Source organism: Magnolia sinica, chromosome 8 (assembly GCF_029962835.1).
Source record: "Magnolia sinica isolate HGM2019 chromosome 8, MsV1, whole genome shotgun sequence".
NCBI classification, from domain to species: Eukaryota; Viridiplantae; Streptophyta; class Magnoliopsida; order Magnoliales; family Magnoliaceae; genus Magnolia; species Magnolia sinica.
The window spans coordinates 74,268,688-74,288,720 of NC_080580.1; the positions used below are offsets into that span (position 1 = coordinate 74,268,688).

The 20,033-nt window shown below is 38.9% G+C and overlaps 3 long non-coding RNA genes across 3 annotated transcripts; all 3 read left to right on the forward strand.

Annotated features, from left to right (window-relative positions):
* Positions 1 to 10,530: 10,530 nt before the first annotated feature.
* On the forward strand, positions 10,531 to 13,201 carry LOC131254055 (uncharacterized). The gene is made up of 2 exons (XR_009175463.1): positions 10,531 to 10,723; positions 12,927 to 13,201. It is a non-coding gene; the product is annotated as an uncharacterized LOC131254055 (long non-coding RNA).
* A 3,065-nt stretch (positions 13,202 to 16,266) lies between these two features.
* LOC131254056 (uncharacterized) lies at positions 16,267 to 17,198 on the forward strand. The gene is made up of 3 exons (XR_009175464.1): positions 16,267 to 16,376; positions 16,473 to 16,965; positions 17,055 to 17,198. It is a non-coding gene; the product is annotated as an uncharacterized LOC131254056 (long non-coding RNA).
* Positions 17,199 to 18,157: 959 nt separating this feature from the next.
* On the forward strand, positions 18,158 to 19,692 carry LOC131253431 (uncharacterized). Its single transcript, XR_009175162.1, has 2 exons — positions 18,158 to 18,563; positions 19,394 to 19,692. It is a non-coding gene; the product is annotated as an uncharacterized LOC131253431 (long non-coding RNA).
* Positions 19,693 to 20,033: the final 341 nt, after the last annotated feature.

A 20,033-nucleotide genomic window follows, 5' to 3' on the forward strand; every position in this document is an offset into this window, starting at 1 on the left:
TCTTCTAGGCTCCATGGACTCCTTAGCTTATTGTCTTCAACTTTAATGGAGGAAGATGAGGATTGGATGGCTAAGATGGAAGATCGGGTGGTAGGGAGTGGGCCATACAAAGCTCCTCTCATGGAGCTCTCTTGCTTGGACATTGAGATGCTCTTGGGAGGAAATGAGAAATGAGAGAGAGAGGAGTGATGTAGTAAATGGAGGGTATGGTGCTTGTTGACTTGTTGGTGAGAAAGGAATGGGATGAGTAAGGGTGTTGTTGGCTTTATGTGAGAGAGAGAGAGAGATGGGTAGGGTATGGGTTGTACTTGATTTGTACATTGATTGATTGATGAGACATGTTGTAAAGATTCTCTCAAGATTCGCAACACGCGATATTTTTCTCGAACTGAACGCGGGCCCACATTTCCTGGCCTGTGTATCGCCTCGGCGCGCGAGACATGGCATCGGAACTGCAACGATGGCGTGGTCACACTGGTACAAGTCTCGGGTCGAGCTGACTCAAATCAATAGGATGCGACTCAGGGTCGCGCGCAAACACAAATTACAGATCGCGGGTCGCTGAAATTCGACCGCGGAGGCATACGGAACGGTACGGGCTAGGATACAGGTCTCACACCCATGCTTCCTAATCACTTGACTAGTGAGAGAATAATGGGAGTCAGTCTTGAATGTTATGACAGTTTAAGGTCTGCACTTGGCCTTTATAGACACCTTGATAATCCTTATTATGGGTGAACATTGTGGGTATACAGAATCTATTAATGTAAGACCCGTGTCCTAGTCCGTACCGTTCCGTTAGCTTCCGCGGTCCTTCCAGTCGAATTCCGGCAACCTTCGCACCATAACCAACGTTTGCGTGTGATCTTGAGCCAGGTTCCGCACACCGACGTCTGCTCGATCTGAAACCTATATCTTGGTGACCGCACCGTCGCCGTGATTCCAACACCGTGACTTGCATACCGAACCGATACCCAGGCTAGGAGATGTCGATCTGCGTTTATTCTTAAGAAACGCCGCGCGTTGCGAATCTCGAGGGAATCTCTACGATATGTCCCATCAATCAATGTCAAGTACACTCCATACCTCAAGTACATCAACCCATCCCTACTTTTTCAAAAGTTCACTCTCTTTCCACCTCACCACTCCTCTTTTTCCAAATTTTAACCTCAGCCATACCACTTTTACAAATTTTCAACCCAACCCATCACCCATCCATATCATCTCTCTCTCTCTCTCTCTCTCTCTCTCTCTCTCAATTCTAAAATCTCCCAAGCAACTCAAGCCTCACACGTCCAAGCTTCCCTCTCCCTTCCAAGTGTGGTCCACCTTCTCATCTTCCATCTACACCCTCTCATCTCTCATCCACACCATTAATCTCCCATCATCCACCGTCCATGGTAAAGGCAAGGAGCATTTGAGGCCAAGGGAGCAAGGAGGAGGCTTAAAGGTGGGTGATCCACCGTTGAAATCTTGATCTTTAGGGCCCACTTGTTGTGGGACCCATTTTGATGTATGTGTTGTATCAATGGAGGGCCCATAGTGGCGGGGTCCCTCCTCTCTATCTCACCGTATATTTCTCTCTCTCTCTCTTTCGTTGTGATGGTGTGAATCCCACCAATATGTGTTATATCTACCCCGTCCATTTACATCAGACGGTGTGGCCCACCCTATTGCAGGTGATGATCCACACCATCCACTGTTTGGATGGGCCCAATGCATCTTTATATATATATATATATATATATATATATATATATATATATATATGTTATATTTTATATAATATATATAATATAATATGTATTATACATATAATATAATATATATATATATATATATATTATATGTATATATTTGGTGGGCCACGTCCATGTGGGACCCACCACAATGCATGTGTTTACCCACACCGTCCAGTGTCACTGGACGCTGGACGGGCGAGCCTGTCATGGAGTGTGTATTCTGGCATGGGTGTGTACTTTAAAAAAAAAAACAGAGAGAGAGAGAGAGAGAAAGAAGTGGTGGGCCTCTCATGCAAGCCCCACCTTGATGTATAAGTCAAATCCAAGCCGTCCATCCTCTTCCTCAGATCGTTTTAGGCGTTGAGCCGGAAGTTGAGATCAATATGATAATCATACGGGCCATACCATGGGAAACAGTAATGTGTACCGTTAAAACCTGCTTTGATGTTTTTATTCACCAAAAATATGCTACATATCGGGCTTGTTTGGATTTTTCTGATGAGGGCCCCACCTGTGCAAAACCGTGAGAAAACGGTATTTTTTTAAAAAAAAAAATTTACAATGCAGCAGCAGCGTGCTGCTGTCAGAAGACGCAAGCAGCGCGCCTGCGGCTGCTTGGGCAGGCGGGCGGCCTGGCAGGGAACTCGCGGCCCAACTGTGGGCCCCACCTTGATGTGTTTCGCCCATCAGCACCGTGCATTTGATGGGTCCCCATGGACCAGCCGTCCATCCCAAAAATCAGCCTTATACGGAACTCAGGTGGGCCATACCATTTAAAATCATGTGAAGACATGCTGAAACATATAAAATCAGTTGGTGGGGCCTACCTGAAATTTGAATGCAACTAAAACTTGGTCTGAACGGTCAGCCAAGTGGGACCCACATAATGGGTGGGCTGGATTTGTGAACCACGTTTCGGTGGGCCCCACACCCACCGCCAGGTCCAGGTGACCTTATAAACAGATTGGACGTCAGAAGAAAAAAAAATGTCACGGTGGGCTCCCTGCCCACGTGACCTCACCAACAGGTTAGATGAAAAATAAACATTACGGTGGGCCCCTCCCTGACCGCGTGGCCCTGTGAACGGGTTGGGTGCAAATAAACATTCCAGTGGGCCCCTGGTCCACACGACCCTATCAACAGGTTGTATGGAAAATAAATATTATGGTAGGCCCACTTAAGTATGTATTGTAATCCACACCCTCCATTAGGGTGGGCCTCACCATGATGCATGTGTTTCATCCAAACCATCCAATCATTTGGAAAATATTTTTATGCCATGTGATAAGGCCCATCTTGGTATGTTTGTGGGCTGTCCATTGAGGCCCACCTTGATACATACAAGGCCCACCTTGATTTGTATAAGGCCCATATTATGAGGCCCATTGTGATGTATGCAAGGCCAATGTGAGTAGGCCCATGTTGATGCATTTGTGGCCCGTCATTGAAGCCCACCTTGATATGTATATGTGAGACCCATATATGAGGCCATTCAATGTATTAGAGGCCCATGAGTCGAGGCCCAATAGGACGTACATAATGTCCCTTGTAGTGTGACTTCACCATAGCATATGTATTGACATTCATAACGGGCCACGCCTTGGGAGCAATGCTGGTTTGACGTCCACATTGAATGGATAATGTTGGTTAAATGTCCGCATTATAACTCTCCCTAAGGCCCACTGATAGGCCCATATTTGTGGTAAGTAGGCCGTCTAGGCCCATCTCCGTTATACACAGAGCTCATCTCTTTATACATGTTTAGTATAGGTCCATGATTCATGATCATACACATCATATGTGTGCCTGATATGAGGAGTGACCGATCATAGCATATGCTTTCGGGCGGACTGTTTATGAGCTCCCTGATAGGCGAAGTTGCCCCATATACGTGCATAGTACACGCAGGATTGTTGCATGACTGGTAGTGTAACTCATGCACTTGCATTTATGTGATTGTAGTTACTGTATGCCCTAGCGACATCAGGGCCATAGCCTCCACAGACACATCGTGGATGGTAGGATTGGATACCGAAAATATTTGGTTCTAGCATACGGGCGCCATAGATGTCCCTGGGTGAAAATTCCTAAATCCGATGGTACCAGAGGATGACTCTAACGTCGAGAGCGAGTGGATATATGAGCGCACGAGGGCCGAATACCAGGAGGCCGCATCTCCCACTGTGTCGTGGTCAGTTGGAAAGGGGTGTGGCCTTACTTGCCCGAGGGTAGGGGGCAATACTAGGCTGAGTTTGACCAGCTCGTGAATGGGTCTGCTATCGACGTGCCAGATAGGTATTGGCAGACTATTGGCCAGGCGGATAGTGAGGTTTCTTACGCTCATTTGGACTGTGTGGCTTGGAGAGCGGCAGTGCCTCTTGGAGTGTACTAAACCCCGGTGATTATCCAGAATGAGAACTGTATTGAAACATGATGAGGATTAGCATGCTTGAGTTGCATCTCGCATCGCATGGCTGTGTTATGGCCGATAGCATTCATATCTTGCACCATATAGCCTTGGTACGGCTGATTGCATTCATGTGCTCATCACCATGACTCTGCATTACTCTGACCTTACATTTTGAGCACGCTTATATTACGCACATACTTACACCACCCTCTAAGCTTTCTATAAGCTTATGCACGATTGATGCGTGCTGGTGACGCCAAGACGCAGTCGCAGCCATAGTCTCGCCATAGTACTCAAAAGTTTTTTATTATAGTGGATTTTTTGGTAGTGTTCTTGTGGTTATTGTTCATGGGTTATGCTTTTGGTTATGCTCATTATGAATCAGACTGATGATTATAAATCCTCCTTGTAGTATCCCAGGATCGGAACCTGGTGAATGGGTGCCGGGAGCCGAGAATGGGTTCTACGGAGGCTGTCGGTGCCGGATTCGGCGATCGAAAATTTTGTGAGCCCGGTTTCCAAGTTCGGGGCGTGACAATTAATTAGGTGTATAAAGAAAGGTGATAAAGATGTTCAACTAATGTACAATAACACCAATTGTAATGCCCTGAAAATCAGCACCCGAGTATATATACTTTAATCCTGAGTTCTTAAGTGTTAAACAAATGAAAACACATGGTGACCTCGTTCAAATTCACATTTATTTCACGCACGAGCAATTAGAGTAGCATAATTCAATTCAGCGAATCCAAAGCAAGGTAGAGATAACAAAAATCAGAAATATAAGTCTAACAGTCAATAACAGTCAAAAATACAATTCCAATAGTAGTGATCATCCAAAATGGAAATTATATAAATCACAATAAATATACCATAAAATCAACATACGGAGCACATCAAGTCAAAATTTCAGCATATATAAGCATAAGATTAAATAAGTGCATGGTCTTCTAGTTTCACCTGACACTCCCAAGATATCATGGCGAAAGTGCAAGCCAATCCAAGCTTACCCACTAGAGGCCTCGATAGAACCTGCAACAACAACGATATCTAGTTGGTGTTTTAAAACACCATCTTAGGTGGGAGTGAGTAGTTAACTCAGTGGCTCCATTAATTCTAAGTTACACATGTTATTGACTCAATCAACGTAGTTAATGATAAATAACTAATCAAGTATTTTTTAAATACTCTTGTTAAATGCATAATTGAGATTATGAAATGATGTATGTGCCTTACAATCCAACACTCCCTCATAAGTGACTTCAACACCTATTTCGTAAATGCTAACACTCCCTCACAAACGACTCTAATGCCAAATCGCAACCTATCCTAAGGTATGCATGATTAGCCGAGTGATTATTAATTCCAATTCATACAGTTGATTGACGAAGTTAGGATACCAACATTATATCACGAGTCGTTATCCGATTCACTTGGCTCGTTACAGCACATTGCGGCTCCTTATCAGTGTCTCTTGATCCAAATTTAGGTATCACCCATTTATCTCACAATTCACTAATTCCAAAGGTACGACATGATATCTAAATGTATGATGATCAACTCGGTATGAGTCGTCACCCAAACACCCAGTATGATTACTCAATTATGAGGTGTTAGCTTATCACATAAAATTAAATCACCACAAATTGAAAATGGCTCATCACCCAATTCCATTCATGCCTGGGTCATTCGAACGTTACTCTAGCACGGAACCATCGGCTAAGTAATTTGACGGGGGTCGTTTGAAAAATGATCTATCACCTCCATTAGTGCTCATTGGTCACTACGGGAAGGCATGTCACCCCAGCGTAGGCCGACAGCTCAGACATGGTGTCTCATACCACCATGTAGCTCACCAGTCTTAGTGGGATTGTATCGCACTAACAGTTATGAATAGACTCATCCATTGGAACAAGGTATCCTAGATTATATTTGGTCATGTCACACATTTTGAACATACATAATCAGTCGGCTAGTGGACTGATTTGATTGTTCTGGGAGAACCCTGACACAAGTGGCATTGGGTGCAAGCATCCTGTGTAGTCCAACTATTGTCGATCGTTCGTGCTCTACCCAGGTCGATCAAACCAGCCTAGGGTGGCCGCCCTAACTCAGGTCACCCCTTTAGTTCGAGCAGTTAGCCAACTGACCCAACATCGTATAAGTCATAAGTATTGATATGGACTAAGCACTACATCATGTAATCATAGCATAGGTTCTACTACACAATTACTTGAGCATTTCATCGAACATGTGAGCATCAATAGAAGGAACACACCTACTTAGGCATTTTATCAAACATACGAGCATCAATGAAACAACACATCTACTTAGGCATTTTATCAAACATGTGGGCATTAAGAAAATAACAGTTCAATCGAGCATTCGATCAAATATATAAGCATCCATAAAACAACACATTCAATCACCTAGACATTTTATCAAACATGTGAGCATCCATATCCAATCAATACATATATTATAGAAAAAATTAAAATGTTAATATATTAGCATGCACGAATTTATCTACAAGCATCTAATCATTAACTGAGACCCTCAAGGGTTGACAAACAATAACCTAGAGATAATGGTCCTCACCTTGGGTTGATTCATCAAATTCAGACTCGCTCTTAGGGTTAAGACTTCGCAAGACGGTTCATTGATGCCCTATACCATTGCAATCCACTTGTAAGGATCCATACATTCAACCTTCAAGACTCGAACATCAAAAAGGGATTTCATTAATTACCTCAAATGGTTGTCGGGGTGACTCCGACGATGCGGTGCAGTCACAGTTATGTTGTCAACTAGCAAGGACGAGGCAATTCCTCCAATCAACCCTCTCCCATGCTTCTTCCCCCTCTTCTCCTCTCTCTCTCTCTCTCTCAAATTTCAAATGGGAAATTTGTATGGAAGTGAGAGGGTGGAAATGGGGGGTGGGGGCTAATTATTGTGCCCATAATATGGATAAATAGCCTCGGTGCCCATTTTCTTAATAAAACTACCCTGAGGGAGGTTGTTCCTGACTTACGGGGCCTTCCGAGGCCCACTGACCTATCTACACTATGGAATAGGTTCCCTTCTACAGGATTTATGTTTGGCTACAAGTGGGCTACGATCAAACACTTTGATCAATCGTGGAGGCCTCACTTACGAATGACAGTCGTCGGTGATTAATCGGGGTAGCGGCTATACGAATATGAGCGAGGAAATATCTTAAATCGCACCTTGAGTTTGGTCGCGATCTAATGGTCAGAAAAATACAATTTCACAAAAGAGTGGAATGTCTATTTTACTTAAGTTTTAGGCTTCAGCCTAAGGCATTCACCTATTTCAACAGCCTCTGGCCTAAGTTGAACTTTTCTGGGCACTTTCTTGATTCGCCACTCGCGATGGACGTCAAGCCCACTAAGATGAAAGTTTTTCTATAGTCTTGGGTTTAGTAGGCCACTAACGAGCGGTGTAAAGTTTGTTTAGATAATTGGGGCATTTCTGGAATGAATTGGATAGTGAGATTTCTTGTGCGCAATGATTAGGGTGTGGATTGGCCAAGTTTATAATGTGGTCTATTCGCATTCAGTGAAAAAGACTATTCGGTCCTAATCACTCTAAATCGTTGGTTCTTAGGCGAAAGGAGTAATTGTGTTGATTTGGTTTATTAATTAAGATCCGACCCCTAGTTATCTCGGCTTTAGGTAGGTCTTTATTTAGCTACGGTTGTCTGAATTAGTCAGTGATAGGTCGGTTAGATTCAGCGATGAATGAAGAAATCACGCAACTAGACTTGATGTTTAAGTGATCGAACGAATTCTTTGGCTTCCCACGATTGATTAACGGGATTTGTGCAGTTCTTTACTAGTACCATGCACGTATAGGCTCACCTCGAGTGTCAAGAGTCAGTAAGTGATAATGTATACTAGTTATATCGAAATATTTTAAGGATTTTTGAAAATTCAAAAGAGCAAAAATCTAGGATGTTACACCAATTGGGTGAAATTGATAAGATGAATAAATTTGGTCTACATTAAATGCATCATCAATGGGAGGTTCGGTTTCAAGTTTTGCTTCGAGGCTTGAGTGTTGTTGCTTGATAGGGTGCAATACCAGTACTTACAACATCATGCATTAGAACAGAATTTAACGTCTATCACGAAGTCAAGTGTTAGACATTACGGTATTATATTCCTCTAAATTAAGATAGGGACAAAAGAGAATACGCTAAAGTTTCTTAAAAGAAAGTGAATCTATAATTGTCAATTGTTTGTAAATCATAACTAATAATTGCATCATAGAGTGCTCAGGGTCTGTGGGAGTACAAACATTAAGGTGGCATACAAACACTAGAAAATTAAGGTTAATTAATGATTCAAGTTTTGACATCTGTTCTCATTGTGTATGCGTAGAGAGAAATGAATAGATAGGGTTGGGTATGATTGAGGCTGAGGCATATCTTGATAGAGATATTGGACCGCTTGGAAATCTGCATGCCAGTTATACCTGGCATGAGATTTCACTCCTTTTTTTAGTATCCATGTCGTTGGGAATACTGACATTTGTGATCACGCCTGGTCCCGCCTCAACAAATGAGGTGATGACTGTCGTGTTCCAAAGTCATTAATTTCAATGGACCGGATAATTTAGGAAACTTTATAAGATTCATTAAAATATCTAGTAAGGTGTCAAGCTCATTAAGTAAGTATTAGGTAATCCATTGCATAACGAAGAATGCTACAAATGTCCCAAGTGGGAGAATGTTGGAATTACGGGCCATGTATGGCATGTTTGGCAATACAATGATCAATTTGGATTGTTCTCATGACCATAAAGGTGGAACCCATGATATTAATGGGTATACACAGTCTTATGGGCATGAAACATCATGTAACTCTTGATAGAGTTGTATTAGAAGATGGCTTCTCTCCTAAGTCCAAGATTAAGGAGCCATTAGCATGAAAGAGTCCTAGGCTAGGAGTGTTTCTTCACATAGCCACTCTATTAGGAGTGTTTGGTCCCGACTTTATACATGGTTACATGCATGTTCCTCTTTCCATTGGAGAGCATATAAGCGAAGGTGTAGAGGAGGCAAAAGACCAACGACACATCACATGTTTCAATATCCTTGACAGACAAAGTAATGGTCAATCAAGATACAAGATACACATTAAAAACACCTTAATACACTACATTTGATGTTAGTAAAGATCATGGAATCAGTTGTGATTTTTCCTACATAGACAACTTTAATATAATGGTTGTGGGCTCATTTCGTAAAATAAAGGTTACACCAAAAAATTTATCAAAACTTGCTTGCTTGTTGAAGTGGAATAATATATAGAGATTGTAGCACCGATTATTAGGAGATCGTTGGCTTGATTTGTACAACAACAGACAGCCACGACAACAAGAATAAATTAATGGTTATGACTATTTGATTAATGGCTTAATTTTTTTTCAAATTTGATTACTTTTATTTTTGGAATATTTTTTTGAAATATTTCATTTTTAGTTAAGGATGATTTTCAAAGTTAGATGGTTGCATCGTATGTTATAGTCCACCAAGCATATAACTTTCAATCTTTTATGTGCATGAGATATTCAATACTTTTAATAAGTTAGGGCCACCATGATAATTGACTTATACAAAATCAACCAAATCTAATAATTGATTAATGATTAAGATATTTAGCAATGGCTAATATTGTTTTTTTTTTAATGGTTGGCCCACTTGATAAGTAGGTGGAGCTGAATTTTGTATTGCATGATCTTTATGATGGGCCAACTTATAGGAACGGTTGGATGTCGTTCACTTAATACATTGGAATATATTAACTGGGTGGATCATAACGGTTAGCCAACGGGTTGGACGTGGGACCTTCTCTTTTTTTAATATAATATTTTTTCTGAGTTTTTTCATTATCAGTTTTTGAGTACTCGTACTACACCAAAATCATGAATCTGGTACGGTCCGTAGTTTAGTTCAGAAACGGCTCTAAGTCGTTTCTGATTTGAAATGGTAATGAACCGTGCTCAACTGGTTGCTGTTATATGCTACTATTTCCATTTTTGTTGGTGTGTCCTAATTGAGTGTTTGATGTTCATATTTATTATTTTTGTGCTTTATTGTTTTATTTTGAAATAGATGGACGGAATGGATTCTATTAGTAACCTCTGAGTGGACCCCACATGGCGTGAGAGCCACATTACTGTACATTACCGCAAACTACCGAATGTTTTTATTCATTTCCTTACACCAAAACGCTCTAAATCCTTCATTTCGTTACGCCATCGTCGTCTACGTCTCCCTCTCTATCTCCCTCTCCCTCTCCCTCTCCCAATCTCCCTCGATCTCCCTCTCCCAATCTCAACCCTCTCTCTCGATCTCCTCTCTCGATCTCCCTCTCCCGATCTCAACCCGCTCTCTCGATCTCCCTCTCACTTTCCCTCCCTCTCCCTCGATCTCCCTTTCCCTCTTCCGATATCAACCCTCTCTCTCTGGATCTCCCTCTCACTCTCCCTCCCTCTCTCGATCTCCCTCTCCCTGGTTCAAACAGGTACATCAGCGTGCAGACAGGTACTATTGGTCATCTCTTTCAACCGTACATTTTTTTTGTTGGAGTAGTGATTGATACAGCTGCTCTAGAAATGATGAAATGAATGTTTTTATTTTTTCCATGGGAAGCTTCTTGTGTTGATCCTCCGATATATGTACGTATCGACCTGTCAGTGAGTGTATGGATGCTGAGTACTCAGGCGCATGCACTGTATATTTTCAGAGAAGAACTTTGATACTCTGGCAGAGTGTGATGGTTGATACTCATGCACTTAGAAATTACTTTAAAACTGCATACGCGGCAATACATCATTCAAATTAAATCATAGAAATTATGGTTAGGTGGGTTCCTTATGGCACAGCTGGTAGTTGGATTGTGTTTCAACATTGAGGTTTCATGGTTCTAATCATATTACATTTAAAAATAAAAATAAAAAATAGAAATCATGATCAAGTTTAGATGTATCATGAACTAAAGATTAAGGGCTTGTTTGGATTGGCAATAATATTAATGTGTTATGAGTGAATAATGATTACAATTACCACTATATTAGGAAGTAAAATAAGGTATTTTACTGTACATTATACCACTCTCTCAAGTCCACTTCTAACTATAAAATGCAGGTAAACCATTGCAATGGGAGTATACAAGTGTATATACATATACATATATATGTATAGTTCATTCATTTTGCAATATCGATTTACATTGGGATTTTAATAGTAGAGCCTGTTTATTTTACCCATTACCACTATAATAAGGAAAATCTACGATGATTACAAATTAATATACTCATGACCACTAGACCTTTTTTATACATTATCAAAGTAATCAGTGAAAAAAACATGGTGTTGGATCTTGAATTGGTGGTGTTGGGATTTCTTTTGAGTTAGCTCTATTTAAAATTTTAAACGTTCTTTTCAATATAATTTCTTTCAAATTCATTGAAATTTCATTTATTGCTTCTCTAATACGGACTGTCATATATTATTTATACGGTATCATTTCAAAACTTGAGTAAAGCTCTTAGCATTGTGATATCTACAATATTGATTTGGCCTTTCATTACTTTTATAAATGCAGCCAAATTGAAAGACATTTTATGGAGTTGGTTCTGAATGCTTATTAATCTAGACCTTTAATCTGATGGCTGCAACTGTTGATTGATGGTACCCCAGATTAGAAGTTCCGAATGCTTCAGCCGTTGGCCTATATATCTTCAGAATTCAGATGAATATGGGTGGTTCCCATATTCTGTCTTACCTGTCATTTATAGGCCACTGATCTAGGGTTAGGATATTTCAATTTTGAGGATTGGAATATCCTGTAGGTCCTGAATTCTGTAATTTCCTTATTCGTTGAGTTTTCATCATTAGAAATAGGCACGGCATGCAACATGACTCTTGTTTGTGCGTGATCAACAATGGTTCTCGTATGAATGCAGCATTTGCTTTATATGAATGAAAACAGGCTTCAGTGATAGCAGAATGTCATTAATTAGAAATATTTCTTATTCCTAATTTTATTATCAATTTTTATTTTTGCTAGTACCTTTCAATAATTTAAGTCATTGACCTCTTATATATATCAACATGGGACAGGTCATGCACCAAGTTATCAGATGATCCTACCATTTGATCAAATGTGAAATAGAACCAGTGGCCTACATTTAACAGAGGCTAATTTGGATGGTTAGGATCATTCGAGGATAGGGCATTTTGGTAAATGCAGTTTTGTACATCAATTATGTGTATGATTTTTCTTAAGTCCCATCAAACATGCTTGCTTATAACTGTTTTGACACATGGTTAGTGGTACCTCAGTTGCTTCCGCAAACTCTGTTTGTTCATCAATCAGGTAACCAACCAATATAGGCTTAATATAAAAGATGACTGATGCTGAGGTCATTCAACCCCTTGTGTGTGACAATGGTAAGGCTTTGTTTGGATAGAACTAGTGTAGCTGTACCTAATGTTTACCAATCATAAGGACTTTGTAAACAAGAACTAGTGTAGCTGTACCTAAACTGTCTTGGAGTTTTGTGTAGCGCCTTTAATGCATTTCTGCTTTCATTATGTTGCAGCCTCAGTCTGTCTAGTTAAGGATCTTGGCCTGACTCAGTCAACTAGCAAGTACTAGAGGGTTAATATCTTCTTGATTAATTTCTAGTTAGACAGTAACAATAATTGAAATTTGAGGGTTAATATCTTCTTGATTAAACAGGATATTTACAGCTTTATTTATGAGTACATCTGAACAACCTCATTTTGGTGCGCAAGTCATCTAAGTCCAAAACAGATAAGGTTAGGTGGCTTTCCATTAATATATGATATTCCTCATTAGTTTTCGGAAAGGTAGTGCCTACAGTTTCACCCAGCAAAAGGTAAACAGCAACACATGTAATAGACTGTAACTTCCTATTCACATTGTTCTCTTTGCTATAGCTAAAAAAATTTATGTTTATTTTTTCATTGATTAACTGCAATCTTTTATAGCTTTTTTTTTAATTTCTAATCAATATGCAATCTTTTATTGTTTGTTATTGTCATGAATATGCTTAGATAGTTAGCTTACTCCTGACTTGTAACAGATCATTCTTTAGTAAGAGTGTTGTCAAATTTCAATCAGAACAGTTGCCGCAACACCCGAATTTAAGGGCTAATCTTGATAACCATATGATGTATGCTTTGTATGTTTATATGCGAATGAAGTTGTTAATCTTGATAACCATATGATGTATGCTTTGTATGTTTATTGAGTTGACTTATATTGCAAGGTTATATCAAAATTTATGCAAATCCAGTGCTCAAATGAGTCACAATAGGAAAATACAAATTTGGGTAGTATGCTTTATATGTATTACATTTTTTTCTTAAATTATTATTGTGACTTATTATTTTATAATTGTGACTTGTGATTGTGATTTATAAGTTAGATAATTAGTTACCCGTTTGAGGATTTCTATGTTGCCATACATAGATATGGTGTATTTTTGGTGGCATAGAAATCGCTCAAATTGTCCCATTATGGACAGTTCAAGGTTAGATGGATAGTATGCTTTTATATAATCTATTTAAATGTTCATGCCTGATTCGCGGTCCATCTTCTCGTTTCTCTCTAGATATGTTTCTTCCGTTCCATATCCAATGCCAAATATCTTTACATTGCTTTAGATATTTGGCATCAGAATGTAACATAAGATCAACTTATCTGGAGAGACATGGGGAGATGCTGCCGAATTTTCAGCGTGAACGTTTAAATGAGAATATGAAAGTATTACAATCTATCCAACCTTGGATGCTGTCGGTTAGATGGCTTGTCATTATAGTGTCATATAATCTACCCCCTTCGATGTGTATGAAAAGAGAATTTTCAATGTTAATGGTATTAATACCAGCTCTAAAAGGGCTGAGTAAGGACATTGATGTCTACCTACAACTGTTGATTGACGAGTTAAAGAATTTGTGGCTTAATAGAGTGTCAACATATGATTCTCATTCAAAGACAATTTTTAATTTGAAAGCCATTTTAATGTGGGGAATTCATGATTTTCCTTCATATGAGAGTTTATCAAGATGTGTTACATATGCACAATATGCTTGCCCTGTTTGTACCGAGGGAACCGTCGCTGAACGACTTAAGAGTGGCAAGAAGTACTCCTATTAGGGCCATCGAAGATTTCTTCCTATTAATTATGTTTTTAGAACCCAAAAAGCGGCATTCAATAATAAAGTAGAAGAAGGAAGACCTTCTCATTGATTAAGTGGTTCAAAGGTTGAAGCGAAGGTAATCGGTATTCAGATGGATATCGGTAAATTGAAGGGAAAGAAATGAAAAAGTTACGGTGATGATTCGACTGGGAATATAATTGCTTAGTACAAAAGATCGATCCTTTTCGACTTGCCATATTGGAAGGTGATATCCTTAACTTATTACTTTCATTTACATATATGTCAGTGAATAAAAACTTAACATTCCATCATAATTATGTTTTTCCAGGAGTTACCAGTTCGGCATAACTTGGATGTAATGTATGTTGTAAAGAATATTGGTGACCATCTTCTATCGACAATTCTAGAAGTTAAAGATAAAACTAAGGATGATATAAGTGCACGCGAAGATTTGAAAAAAAATGAACATAATGAAAGACTTATGGATGAAAGAAGCAGATGACAAAACTATTAAACCAAAGGCACCATTTACTTTAAGTCACAAGGAGAAAGAATTGTTTTGTCAAACATTGCATGACTTGAAGGTTCCAACAAGGTATAGTTTCAGATTTAAACATCTTGTGAACTTACAAACTCTCGAGATAAAGGGACTAAAGTCGCATGATTATCATGTCATTATGTGTCAGTTACTACATGTGTTGCTACAACATGCTTTCTCAGAGCATAAGACGTTGCGAACTGCTATTAAGCACATTTGTTACTTCTTTAATGTCCTGTGCTTGAAGATAATTAGTGCAGATAACATCATTGCCATCAAACAACATGTTGTTGTGGCAATGTGTTTTTTGGAGAAGTTTTTTTCTCCTTCATTCTTTGTTATTAGCGTTCACCTTATGGTACATCTAACTGACAAAGCATTAGCTTGCGGTCCAGTTAGATTTCGGTGGATGTATCCTTTTGAACAGTAAATATCTAACCTTAATGTGATTCATTTAGACTTCATCATCATCATATATTGACAATATATTATTAATTGGATGCCTCCATCAGGTTAATGAAAATTTATAAAGGATACATAAAGAATACAACACATCCTGAATGGTGTATTGGAGAGCGTTACATTATAAAAGAATCTATTTTATATTGTATGGAGTACATGCCAAACGGTGAGAGAGAAAGTCACAAGCATACGCATCAAAGGTTCATGGACGAGGATAGGGTGTGCGATGAAGAGCCTTTGGATAATGGCAAGAATATATACTTAACTAACATACAACATCAATAAGTACGCAGATGGGTTCTACACTGCTATGATGGAATTTATGAATGGAAAAGGTAAGTAGATAAATTTTCTAAAATATCGAATCACGTGTAGTAGATAAATTTACCATACGAGTGGCAAGCATAGCGACACGAGAATCGAGAAAGAATGGTTAAGTATTGATATTTATATATAACTTAAATTTTTTAATTGCTTTGTATTCTTAATAACTAACAATGTGAAATTCATCCAAATATAGCAACGCCAAAAGAAAGATGGAAACACCCTAATTAGTAGGACTGAAGTATGGATTAAAACCCATACAAGAAAGGATGGTTCTATTCATGGTAATGCGGCTTCACATGTGGTAATCTCATTGTCTTAAACTTAAGTTTATAGAATTCAAATTTAGTGTCAATATATTACTTATGTATAATATTATAGGAAAAGGTCAAAGAGTCACTTGCTAGTGAAGGAAGTAATTCCCATGACATCCTCAACGATCCATTGACTCAAGTGTTTAGTCCCGATACAAGGGATCGTGTTTGAGGTATTGAGACCACCGTTTCCCAATCACAAATCAGGGGGTCTGCTACAGCTCTTGAAAAAATCTCTTCGTATAAAGGAAAAGTAGAAGTGCAATTGTCCACAATTCAAGAGCAATTGTTTAAAATTCAAGAGTTATCTTCTAAAATAGATTTTCTTACGGACCAAATTAGGGGTATCAAAGAGATGATTCAGGTCAATTTTCATTAAAATCCTTCTTTTAAAAATTTAAATGGTAATAATTTTTCTTCAATTATCGTATATAACACATGGTGTGGAACTTTATTACAGCAACAACACATGGATTCGATTCAACCGGTGAATCTACAATCGATTGGTGGACCCTCAGTTGGGAATCATCAATGTGTAGAGAGAATGCGACCATGCAAGTTGTACTCTTGGCGTAAAGAACTTGTTGCTCAAGGGCCAGTTATTTTGGCAGATGGGCCCCAAATGATTCATGGCAAGCCTCTTTAGGAAGATCTTTACAAGGTTGCCATTGATATCATTATCAAAGGAGACGTCGAATTGCCCGAGCCAGACGGATATCATTCGACTTTAGGCGAAGTTGGAATTGGCTCATTTGTTGCATGGCATCATTGCTTTACTAAGTTCACCGATTAGTGACAATAGTCTAATACTTTTTTGGACACTTAACCTTTTTGGACTGTATATATGTTTTGATTGTATAGCTTACTTGATTAGTTGTTTCTATAAACTGGACATGATAGATGTAATGCAGGTTTGTGACAAATGTGTTGATGGCTTCGATCATCACTGCATGGTAAGGAGTTATATCACAGATAAAACACTTTACTGAAAGTAGACTCTACTAGTTTGGCTAACACTGCATTGTTGTTGCCTATTTTTCAGGTATCTGTATAGGAGAGATTTGCTTCTTGCATCAGAGATCAACATCATGAATGATTATATGCTGTCAGGTTTGTCAATTCAAGAGTTCAATATCATGTTGTTTATCTATTGATCGTTTGGCCTGAAACATCAAATTGCTTGATGGGTTTTGATTTTGGTGTGCTATTATTATGTTTTTTCTGTCTTTATTAATAGCTTTTGTTTCTATGATCTTTAATAAATTTGCAGATTATTGAATCTCTGATAAATGGGGTGGATTTATCTGAAGAGGAGGCAGAAGCTTCTCTTGATTTTTTTTACTGAGTGAAGCTAATGAAGTTTTGATCAGTGGTTTTCTTGTTCTTTTGAGAGCCAAAAGAGAGTCATTCTTAAAAGTGAGTGGTCATATTGTTGAAGGTGGTTGATATTGTTGGAAAGGGAGGTGATGGGACAAACACGATTAACATATCAACAGGGGCTTGTATTCTAGTTGTTGCCTCTGGTGCAAAAATTGCCAAGGTGATGCTCCTTTCACATAAGGAATAATGTTGAAATTATTCTAGTATGTACTATAATTAATTAGAATTCTATGTTATGGTAGCAACAAGGAAACAAATCCAGTTCTTCTGCCTGTGGAAATGCTGATGTGTTAGAGGCATTGGGGGTAAACATCAATTTGGACCCTAAGGTAAGTGTTATAAAATGATCGACTGATTCCATTTATACAGAGTTTCTTTTACTTCAACATTGATATGGTCGTTTGTCTTTTTAATGCTACTATATTCATAAATTTGTCACTGTAACTCCAAGATAATGGTGGCTTAATGTTGCTGAGGTGAACTACTATTATCTATTCTCAGTTGCAAGTATTGCTCATTATCAATCTTTTGTGCAGGTTGGAGTGGCTGCCTTTGACCTGAGGTTAGCCTCACTTCATCTTTCACAGTACATTGAAACAAGCAGTTCGTGTCAAAATACGAAGACTCTACTACATTTTTATGATCCCATGGTGATCATTATCCACCCGAACAAGCTCGCACCAGATGCTTTAATGATACTAAGGTTGCAGAAGAAACCTCTTGTTCTTTTGATTTTTTTAAAAAGGATTTTGGATGTCATAATTATGTTTATAAGTAGCTTTTCATCAATGTTTCACAGGGAGCTGTGCTGGTTAAAAGTTTGGCTGCCAAGGAACCATCTACTCTTGCCTTAGATACTTATTACAAGCAGTATTATCTCTGTTTGGCTACTGATGCTGCTACTATCAAATGGTAATCCAATTCTGCATGCATTTGAGTTCTACCTATTTTTTTATTCATGTTGTAACTTCCACTCAAGAGCGTATCTGATATAGAGTGGATGATCCCAACCAACAATAAATGAGATCAACGCCCCCAAAAGAGGAAGAGTTGAGAAGTGTGTGCATGTAGACAATGAGTTGAGAAGTGTGTGCAGGGTTAGGCATGCAGGACTCGGTACTGAGTCGGGTCGAGTTCGGGTTAGCTCGATTTCAAAACCGGATCAAGTTAGGTCAGCCCTAACTCGGTCCAACTCGACTCAATGCCTAGCTCTAAATTTGAGTGTTCTAGTTGTAGCACCTACTTTGCTTTCAATCTTTGTGTTCTACATGCCAAATAGGAAATTACTATGTGTAATCCGCTGCACTTTAGTAGTCAGGATCCCACTAAAATACTCATATACATGAGGTGAGCATTGAATATTTTTAGGGTCCATTTGTATACGGATGAAATGGTGATGATCACTGATCTGGGAACAATCAACTCATCTGATTACAACCCAAATGGGCTGCATCAAACATACCTGCACCTGTCACATTGCTCTTACCTTAATTACAAAAGTGCTACCCCAGTTTTGTGGGGTTGGATCCAATTCCAGGTGCAACAAAATCTTCCTATGCACTGAAATGATTGGTGTAATTTCCTATGCAATTACCTTAACTGCAGAAGTGCTACCCAATTTTTTTTTCATTGAAAAGAGAAAAGCAGGTTGCAGAGTACAACCAATTATAGGTGATCAGTCCTCTCTCTTTATGTTGTCACTAGGCCTGTTGGGCTTCCAAGTGGCCCTTGTTACTATGGGTCGATTGAGGTTTCATAACTATTTCCACCAAGGCCTAGCCCATGTTGAGTCCCTGCCCATTTTTGGCTGTTGAGAGCTCTATTCGATGATTTTGGGGTTTGCAGGCCAGGTCTTGGTCTCAATTTCTGGTGACCAAATAAAGAGCCTGGACAGGGGCTGATAACATTTTTACCTGTGCAATTATTTTGCCTTTAAGATTTTGCAGGACATTGAATGAGACTTTTAATATAAATATGGTATTTTTGCAAATGGAATACCAGGCCTGAAGAACTAGTGGAAGAGATCGCTTGGGTTGTGAGGGATGGACGAGAAGACATTGAAGAGGAGGATTTGCAGCGGATATCATATCTGAAGGCAAAGTGATCATTCTAGAAAAGAGCAAGGAATTGTTGGATTATAGAAGCCTGGAAATGAAATGTTATATTGAAATTGGAAATTTAAATTAAAATTAAAATGTGTACTAGAAAAGAAGGAAAAGATTATTATGTGTGAATCATTCTAGTCCTTTTCTTCTATTTGTGTAATTATCTGGCATATAATACAAGTAGATTACATACCCCACTCTCTCTTATACAATTAACAAAGGGGTTTAAAATTGTTCTTAAAATTCCGTCCTAAAATCTGACCGGTGGCAACGTTAATAAGCATTCAAAACCGTTTCTAAAATTTTTTGCCCAAAATGTGACCGTTGGCACCAGAACGGTTTAAAACCATTCTTAAAATTCCGTTTCTAAAAACTAAAACGGTACCCAAAACAGTTCTGAACCGTTCCTGATTTTCTACGACGCCTCCTTTAGGAACGGTATTACACCATTCCTGAAGCATTTAGGAACGGTTTTAAAACTGTTCCTAAATGACGATTTTGGTGTAGTATCGGTGAAGTCTTCTCCTTTGCCTAAT